Raw genomic sequence first — 10,143 nt, forward strand, 5'->3', positions numbered from 1 at the left:
TGGTCTCTAGGGCTCTGCAGCAGCAGTGGCTCTTGGATTCGTTAAAACACTCCTAGGCTGACACATCTGGGTCTCAATCCCCTTGGAAATTCTTGGTGCATTAGATGAAGTCGGCTTTCAGTCCCAGGAGCCCCAGTGCTATCTGGAGGAAACAAAGCTTCCCAGAGCAAGCAGGAGAGGCTCAGAGGAGCACCAGGCAGGTGGGCCTGACGGTCAGCTCTCATCCCAGCCTTACCCCCTTACTGCGGTTCTTCCCGTAAGGGGACTCCGTTTTCCTACCTCTCTTGAAATGACCACCTAAAGGACAGAATATTAACAAGCAAAGTCGATTCAACAACAGCTTCTTCCCAGTCACCTTTTTTTTTTCTCACTGCCATCACGTACTAACCTTATACTTTGATCTATTCTTTCTAGTTATCAGAGAAACATTGGGCAACTGTTTTGACCTGATGGTTTTAAGCTGAAGTTGAAGGATTGGTTCCTATTCCTATTCTGAAACAGTAAAACTATGTATAATAGTATATAGCCACGCATGGCAAATATTTTAATATTTCTGTTTTCATTTCCTGTTGGAAATATTATCCTGCATAATAGCTATTGGAGGCTCCCCAGTGAAAGATCCCAAAAGGATTTTGGTGGAAAACTGGCTGTAATCTCACAAACTCAACACTATCATCAGGGGTTTTCTTTATGGCAAAGCCATAATAGTTCCTACAATTTCTTATATCCCTCATCATGTGGCAATATTTATTTATTTATTTGGAAGTTTGCCTATCCTTCTATATTTATAGATATTTATGAAAATGTAACCCCTTTTTCCTTTCTTCTGTTTAAAATAAAAATAAAATTTATCTCAGCTTCTGTTAGCTTATTCTCTTTGTAGTATTACTTAAAAGCACATTGGAATATAAGAATAAAAAGGATTATGGGAGGGGAACATTAGGGAAATCCAGAGAAGGCAAAATTGAAAAAAATATGTTAGAATTTTAAATTTTTCAAAGATTTCTTCCATTCATAAGCAGACTCAACAATTTTAATTGATCTGGACAGAATTATTTAAGTTTTATCAATATTGGATTTCTGATGATTCTAACCCTAAAGTGTTTTCTTTTCTTTTTTTTTTTTTAAGACGGAGTCTTGCTCTGTCACCCAGGCTGGAGTGCAGTGGCACGATCTCGGCTCACTGCAACCTCCGGGTTCAAGCAATTCTCCTGCCTCAGCCTCCCAAGTAGCTGGGATTATAGGCGCCTGCCACCATGCCTGGCTAATTTTTGTAATTTTAGTAGAGACAGTGTTTCACCATCTTGGCCAGGGTGGTCTCGAACTCCTGACCTTGTGATATACCCGTCTCAGCCTCCCGAAATGCTAGGATTACAGGCGTGAGCCCCCGCGTCCAGCCGTGTTTTAAGAGGGAATTTTTATTTGAAAACTATACACCAACACAACCACATCAGCATTTCAGTAAACCAAATGCTATGCACTTAACACATACACAGTGTTACTGTCCTGTGAGATTTGATAGCAGGACACCAAGAGAATGAATCTACATTCTGAGATTGGTGTTCCCAGAGTTCCTTCTTTCAGGGGGAACTATGAAAAGGAGAGACTTTATATACGCGCATGAGCATTCACTACAGGTCCTTGGCCAAAGACTGGGGAGCACATGCACAGGGTAAGATAGAGTGAGTCCCACAAAGATTGCCTGCTACAGCAGTAGAAGATAGACAGCGAGCAATACCAGAGGCTATGCAACGTTGAAACGCATTAGAAATCCAACCAAACCTGGGTGAGGAGAACTTACTGAGTGCCTCAGAACTCAAAAGGCTGTTCTTATAAGACTAAGCCCCAGAGGCAAGGAGTCTATCCTAAAACTAAATTCAAAACTGAAATAGACTTGCTGTAAGAGAGAATTATACCAATCCTGGCAAAACTACAAGGATCTGCCAATAATTTCACTGACTGCCAGAATAGAACTTAACACCTTTTAAAGGAAGAGGACATGATTCAGACTTAATACATGGTATCCTATACAATCAGTAACAGTAAAATAAAACAACTGAACATGAGAATAGGAAAAAAACATGTGCACAGTCAAGAGAAAATGCTATCACTAGAAACTAGTAAGATGATCTAAAGATAAAGAAAGCTAATTTAAATTACCTTACCTAACAGAGAATAAGTTTTCTAAAAATGAGTAGAACCTCAATGATCTGTAAGACCTTATTAAGCTGTCCAACATATGAGTAAGTTGAGTCCCAGAAGAAAAGGAGCATAAAGAATTGGGGAGTAAAAAATATGTGAAGATATGGTGGCTGAAAATTTCCCAATTATTGGTTAAAAACAAGTGTACTAATACAAGAAGCTCAGAAAACTCCAAGCAAGACAAATGCAAAGATCACAATTACGTATACTGCAGTCAAACTGTTAAAAATCAAAAATAAACAGAAAATCTGAAAGCTACTGTAGACAAATGACACTTTATATATAGAGGAACAGCTATAATAGTGGTGGATGTCTCGTCGTAACAATGGAAACTAGAAAATAATGGAATGACGCATTGAAAAGGTTGAAAGAAAATAAAAAATCTACCTACCCAGAATTACACATACAGCAAAAATATCCTTCAAAATTAAGGTGGAATAAAAATGGAGAGAAATTATTGCCATGCTGAAAAGGAGTAACACCAGGTGGACATTTAGAATTACAGAAAGAAAACCATCATTAAATGTGTGAATACATTTAAACTATATATATTGTATACCTTCTTCCCCGATTTCACTAAGACACTGCTTAAGGCAAAAATTATAACACTGTATGCAGGTTTTGTAACACATATAGATGTAATATATAAGGCAAAACTCCCACACAGGATGGGAGGGATAAATGAAACAATATGGTTACAAGATTATAACACTGTATGTAAAAATCATACAATATTAACTCTAGACTGTGATAAATTAAGGATGCATATTGTAGTCCCTAAAGCAACCACTAAAATAATCACAATAATAAGAGTGGTGATATGCACCTGTAGTCCTGGCTTCTCAGGAGGCTGAGGCTGGAGAATCACTTGAGCCTGGGAAGCAGAGGTTGCAGTGAGCTATGATCATACCACTGCGCTTCAACTTGGTGACAGAATCAGACCCTGTCTCTAAAAACAAAAAATTTAAAAATAATAATAATTAAAAGAGGTGTAGGTAAAAAGTCAATAGAGATATTAAAATAGGATACTAAAGAAAATTCAATTATTCCAAAGAAGAGAAGAAAAGGAGGAGCAGTAGAATAAAAATCAAATGGGACAAACAGAAAAATGACAGACTAAACCAAATTATAGCAATAGTTACATTAAATGTAAATGGGCCAAACACTATAACTAAAGACAGGAATGGTCAAGTTGGATTAAAAAAAATACCCAACTATATGTTTTGTACAAAACACACACTTAACGAGTGGAAAGATACATAGTGAAGACATTCAATATAAAAATATGAACTTACTATATTAATATCATAGAGAATAGGCTTCAAGTGAAGGAATACTGCATAAATAGAGGAACAATTCATAATAATAAATGGGCTAATTCATCAGGAAGACACAAAACTCCTAACAACTCATGTCCCTAAAAACAAAGCAATAAAATACATGAAGAAAACTGACAAAACTGAAAAAATAGACAAGTCCAAATCTTAGAAATGTGAACACCCCTCTCTCAGTAATTGATTAAGCAAATACACAAAAAATTAGTGAGGATACAGATATCTGAACAACATTATTAACTAACTTCATTTAGTTGACATGTGTAGACCACGAAATCCAACAACTACAGAATACATTCTCTTTCTGAGTACAAATTAAACAGTCATCAAAATAGATTATATGCTTGGCTGAGAAGTCTCAATTCACTGAAAATTTCAAATTCTTACAGAATATTCTCTCCTGCCATTAAATTGGAAATGACCAAGCTATTTGAAAAAAAATCCCCAAATATTTTCAATCAAATAGTACATTTATAAATAATACATGAATCAAAGAGCAAATCAAAAATAAAATTAGAAAGTACATCTAACTAAACGACAATAAAAATATAACATACCAAACTTTATGATACACAGCTCAAGCAGTGCTTAGAAAAGCTCTATAATTTAAAAACTTATATATAAAAAGAGAGAAGGTTAAAATCAATCTAAGATTATACATTAAGACTCTAGGAGGATATAAAAAAACAAATTAGGTCCCAAATAAGTAGACAGAGGATATAAGAACAGAAATCAATGAATTAAAAAAGAGACAACAGAAAGGTTGGTTTCAAGAAAAAAATAATAGAACTGAAAAATTATTTGCCAAGAATATTAAGGAAAAGAGAAAATACAAAATGCCAGTATGAAAAATGACAGAGGGGGCGGGTGTGGTGGCTCACACCTGTATAACCCAGCACTTTGGGAGGCTGAGGTGGGTGGATCACTTGAGACCAAGAATTCGAGACCAGGCTGGTCAACATGGTGAAACCCTATCTCCACCAAAATTATAAAAATTAGCCGGGCATGGTGGCAGGCACCTGTAGTCCCAGCTACTTGGGAGGCTGAGACTGGAGAATCGCTTGAACTCAGGAGGCAGAGGTACAGTGAGCTGAGATTGCGCCACTGTACTCCAGGTTGGGCAATAGAGTGAAAACTAAATAAGTAAATAAATAAATCGTTTTAAATATTTAAAAAAGAAAAATAGCAGAGGGGATATCACGAAATAAATTAAAAATAAGTGAACATTAAAAATAACTTTGTGACAATAAATTTGACAATTTCGATGAAAGATAAAGTACTTGAAAAATCTAAATTTATAAAAACTGACACAAGATGACACAGAAAATCTGAATACCTCGTATTTTAAAAGTTAAATTATCAAAAAATTCCCATAAACAAAACTCCAGATTCAGATAGTTTCAGCAGCAAATTCTACTAAACATTTCAGCCAGTCCTATCCAAAATTGTCCAGAGCATTATCACCTCTTAACCTGTTATATAATGACAAAACAACTTTGACTTCCAAATGTGGCAAAGAAATGACCAAAAAAAAAAAAAAAAAAAACCAACTACAAATTAAAAATCTTTGTGAACACAGATACAAAAATATTTAACAAAATAGAGCAAACCAAATCCAACAATATATAAAAATTTTAATAATACAAGTTGAGTTTATTCCAAGTAGTATGAAAGATTGATTTAACATTTTAAAATGTAATTCAAGATATTAATGAAATAAAGAAGAAAAATAGTATCAGTTCAATAGACACAGGAAAAATTAGACAAAGTTTAATATTTATTTATGACAAAAACTCTCAGCAAACTAGGACTGTCAGAGAACTTTCTCCACCTGATAAAATGCATCTATGAAAAACCTACAGCTAACATCGTATCTTAAGACAGCCTTACAACCTGATCTGAAATTAGGAATAAGCACAAATGTTTTCTTTCATTATGGATTGAGTTTCCCTTTTCTAAAATGCTTGGAACCAAAAGCATTTTGCATTTTTTACTTTTTCAGATTTTATAAATACGTAATGAGATATTCTTAGGGATGCGATCCAAGTCTAAACATGAAATTCATTTACATTTCATATGTACCTTATATCTGATGGTAATTTTGTACAATATTTTGAATAATTTTGTTCATGAAACAAAGTTTGTATACATTAAACCATCAGAAAGCAAAGGTATCACTGTCTCATGTCAGTGCTCAAAAAGTTTTGAATTTTGGAGCATTTAGGATTTCAAACTTTTGAATCAGGGATGCTCAACCTGTACGTTTATTTAATTCTGCTGGACGTCTTAGGCAATGCGATAAGGCAAGAAACAAATGGCATACAGATACAAAAACGTCTCTACTTTGGGAGGACATGATTGTCTACGTAGAAAGTCCTAGGGTATCCACAAAGCAATTACCAGAACTCAACTACAGCTAAAAATAACATGTAAATTTAGCTACACACACACACACACACACACACACACACACACAAAATTATGTACCAGCAGCAAACACTGAAAAGTAAATTAAAATGTAAAAATTCAATTTATAACAGGGTCGTAAGCATAAAATAGGAATAAACAAAAACATAAAATAATTAGGGACAAATTTAATGTCATACATAAATATTACAAAACACCCATGAGAAAAATTCGTTATATCGAGAGAGATACTGATTTGGAGGACTCAGTCTTGTTAAAATGTCAATTATTCCACAAGTACATTCTCAGCAGCCTTTTTAAAACAGAAATGAACAAGCTGACTTAAAAATGTATATGGAACAAGGTAATCTAACTATATTACACGTGCATAAAACCACCTCACTGGGGTGGTGTGGAAAGATGCTGACTGACCTAAGTAATTCTGGAAATGAGTGAAGTCTCCAAGACTAAAGGCCAAAAGGAACTGCACATAAGCATTACATTGATGAATACAGATGGTCACATACAGAAATATTTATAGCTACGTATACATACGTGGATTAGTATACACACATGTATTTCCTTGTTCTGTTAGCTGAGAGGGCCTAAAGAAACACCACCTCAACAGTAACGAGCACACCTAGCTCCCGTCTTGGTTTCTTAAAACTGTTCTCTAATAAAAGGAACCACAGCGCCTTGAAGAAATGGCTGGTTCTAGGAATGGGACACAAAATATGCAAGAGGAGCCTGGAGTGTCTAGCACTGACAGAAAGTACATCTGTGTTAAAACAACAGCAACAACAATAAAAACAAGCCAAGTTGATGGGGGTATTTCAAAGGAACACAAGAGCCAACTGAAAGAGCTCCCAATGGCTAAAGCTGGAGCAATCTGAGAAACAACAAAAAGTAGCATGGGATTATAACCCAAAGTATAAAATAACTATTCACACGTCCAAAATGATATAAATGATTGAATAAATAAATACATAAATAAGGTAATAAGAAAAAAAATCCTCCATGAAGAATTCCAAATAACTTCTAGACACATCCTCCTCAAAAACAAAGATCACAAATCCCTACTCCTTGTGTGCACAGTGACTTCCTGACTTTCTTCCACAAGTACTGTATGGAAAGACAGAAAAAAAGAATAGCTTTACAAGGGAGAAACGTGACAAACACTACTTTAGCCAAGTGATCAAAGTCAACATCAACAATCAAATGAAACAAGCCGTATTTATAGCATCTACTCTTGATATGATGTAATGAAAATGGAACTTTACAGGCCGGGCGCAGTGGCTCACGCCTGTAATCCCAGCACTTTGGGAGGCTGAGGCAGGTGGATCACCTGAGGTCAGGAGTTTAAGACTAGCCTCACCAACACGGAGAAACCCCATCTCTACTAAAAATACAAAATTAGCTGGGTGGTGGTGCATGCCTGTAATCCCAGCTACTTGGGAGGCTGAGGCAGGAGAATTGCTTGAACCCAAGAGGTGGAGGTTGCGGTGGTGAGCTGAGATCGTGCCACTGCACTCCAGCCTGGGCGACAAGGGCAAAACTAAAAGGGAAAGGAAGGGAGGGGAGGGGAGGGGAGAAGAGAGGAGGGGAAGGGAGGGGACTGGATGAGAGGGGAGGGAAGGGAAGGGAAGGGAAGGACTTTACTTTTCAATAACCCCAGTCTAATGATGAGAAAAATATCAAATTCCAACAGAGTCATCCTACGAAACACCTGACTAGCACTTCTCAAACTCCCAGGGTCATTAAAAAAAACAAAGTCTGAGCAACTGTTACCAGCCAAGAGGAGTCTAAGCACAGAAAGACAAACACTGCATGATCTCGCTCATATGTGGGAGCGAACAAAGCTGATCCAACAGAAGAATAGTCAGGGGCTGGAAAGGGGAGGAGAAGACGGATGGGAAGAGGCCAATCAATGGGCCCCAAATTATAGTGAGATAGAAGGAATAAGTCCTAGTGTTCTATCGCACTGTGTGGTGACTATGGTTAGCAATACTTTATTGTACATTTTCAAATAGCTAGAAAAGAGGATTTTGAATGTTCCAACACAAAGAAATGAGCAACATTTGAGGTGATGGATATGCCAATTACCCTAATTTGATCGCTTCATATTGTATACAGTTATCAAAATATCACTCTATACCCCATAAATATGTACAATTATCTGTCAATTTTTTTAAAAAGCAACGGTAGGTGCACAACGATGTGAATGTATCTAATGACACGGAACTGTCTACTTAAAAATAGTTGATTTGGTAAATTCTGTTATGTATATTTTCCACATTAAAAAAGCAAGGGTAATGAAATGTGTATACACACACATACACACACACACACACACACACACACACACACACACACACGAGGAACCTAAGACGACATGAAAACTAAATGTAATGTGATATCCTGGATGGGATTCTGGAATAGAAACATGCTGTTAGGTGAAAACTAAGGAAAACTGAATAAACTATGGACTTTGGTTAATAATGTGTCAATATCAATTCATTAACGTAAGATGTTAATAACAGAGGACACTGGATGCAGGTGTATGGGAACTCTGCATATTGTCTCAATTTTTCATAAACCTAAAAACTGCTCTAAAAAGTCTATTTTTTAAAAATTTACGTGGAAATACAAAGGACCTGCAATGAGCCAAAACAACCCTGAAAAAGAACAAGTACATAGGTGACTTATACACTTGATTTCAACACTTGCTATGAATATAGAATAATCAGGACAATGTGTTATTTGCATATGGACAGACAAAAAGGTAAATGGAATGAAATAAGGAGCCCAGCAATACACCAACACTTACACAATAAGTTAAATTATGACAAAAGAACCAAATAAATTCAAGGGAAAAGAAAAGTCTTTTCAACAAATGCTGCTAGAACAATTTGATATCCAGGTAAACAACCATAAGCCTCAACCTGCTACCTCACACCACACACAAAAATTCCAGATGGATCAAGACCTAAATATAAAACTTATAAATCACAAATCTTCTAGAAGAAAACAGTTTCCATGACCAGGGGATAGACAAAAATGTCTTAGATAAAGAAAGCAATGATTATAAAACAAACACAATGGTAAATCAGTCTTATGAAAATCAACAACTTAAAAAATTTGATAAATGGTAGAATAAAATTATACTTTATAATAAATATATAGCCTGGGATGAAATTATATATAATATATGCAGATACATGTGTATACACACACACACACACACACACACACACACACAGAGACAGCAAAGAACTTGTATACCCAAAACATATAAAGAACTCCTACAACTCAAAAATAAAAAGATGACACCATTTTTTTAATGGATAAGATTTTAATACACATTTCACAAAGAAAGCTGAATGATCAATAAGAACTGTACATTAAAAAGCATTCCATATCATCAGTTAAAATTGCAGTGATATACTACCATACAATAATCAGAATGGCTAAAATTTTAAAAAATGATAACAAATGTTGGCAAGGGTGTGAAGCACCTAGAACTCATTGTTGATAAGCATGAAATGGTACAACCACCATGGAAAAAGATCTGACAAGTTTCTTATAAAACTAAACATACACCAACATATAACCTATAACTCAGCAATTCCACTCCTAGATTATTTACCCAAGAGAAATGAAAACATATGTCCACAAAAAGACTTGTAAAAATATTTATAGCAGCTTTATTCATAATAGCTCCAAACTAGAAATGGTCCTTGTGTTCATCAATAGAAGAATAAACAAACTGTTGTATATTTACGCACTGGAATTCAATGCAGTAATTTTTTTAAAAGGCACAATTAGTAATGAGCACCCCAACACCCAGATCTTGGTTTCTAAATACCATGTATACCAGGTGTCTTTCATTTCATTTCCAAAGAACCAGGGCTCTTTAGAGAAAAAGCTGATTCTGGGGCTGGGGTTTGGGAAGAATGAGTCTGGAGCATACTGTTAATACCAGAAAGAAAGTACTTAAAGAATGATGAGATTATGTCACCAGAACATAAGAGCCAGCCTGAAAGGGTTCCCACAGGACAAAGTTGGGACCTGTCTCTTATACACATCTAGATGTGTATAAGAGACAGACATGTGTATACACACACACACACACACACACACAGAGACAGCAAAGAACTTGTATACCCAAAACATATAAAGAACTCCTACAACTCAAAAATAA

This window comes from Mandrillus leucophaeus, unplaced genomic scaffold (genome assembly GCF_000951045.1).
Source record: "Mandrillus leucophaeus isolate KB7577 unplaced genomic scaffold, Mleu.le_1.0 Scaffold508, whole genome shotgun sequence".
Lineage (NCBI taxonomy): Eukaryota > Metazoa > Chordata > Mammalia > Primates > Cercopithecidae > Mandrillus > Mandrillus leucophaeus.